Source organism: Otolemur garnettii, unplaced genomic scaffold (assembly GCF_000181295.1).
Source record: "Otolemur garnettii isolate 467f Iridium unplaced genomic scaffold, OtoGar3 scaffold00073, whole genome shotgun sequence".
Lineage (NCBI taxonomy): Eukaryota > Metazoa > Chordata > Mammalia > Primates > Galagidae > Otolemur > Otolemur garnettii.
Genome location: NW_003852468.1, coordinates 6,551,821 through 6,552,320, shown reverse-complemented (window position 1 = coordinate 6,552,320; position 500 = coordinate 6,551,821).

Here is a 500-nt window from a genome sequence, read left to right as displayed (position 1 = left end):
CACTGTGCATGACGCCTGGATGTGAGTAAGTTAGGCCCATCTGGAGCTTGTTCCTTAGAGTAGCCTCTATGTTTCATGTGAATACCAAGTCATCATAATATTATTCGTAGCGTGTGTGTTCTTATATTTTCATTCAGCATGTTTCCTCCCTTTTTTGTTTGTGACAGACCCCTCTCCCCAACTCTGGTATCCTCCACTGTGGTAATTGGTGTAAACTGCAGAGGTGTCCAACCTGCAATTCTCAGGTCACATGCTTATTTTGTGAGGACTTTTTGCTTATCTCTTGTGTCATATATCACAAAGAGTATGCACAGACCTTTTTATCCCCTCTAATTTACCTTTGAACCACAAGGTGGGGTGGAACTCTCATTCATTTCACTGCCAGCAGGACACCACCACTGTGGGAGGGCCACCCAGGAGGAATGGCCCACAGGGTCCCAGTATGTGCCCATCTGTGCTACACCTGCTGAACTTAGGCAGTCAATGTTGGGGTGAGCTGG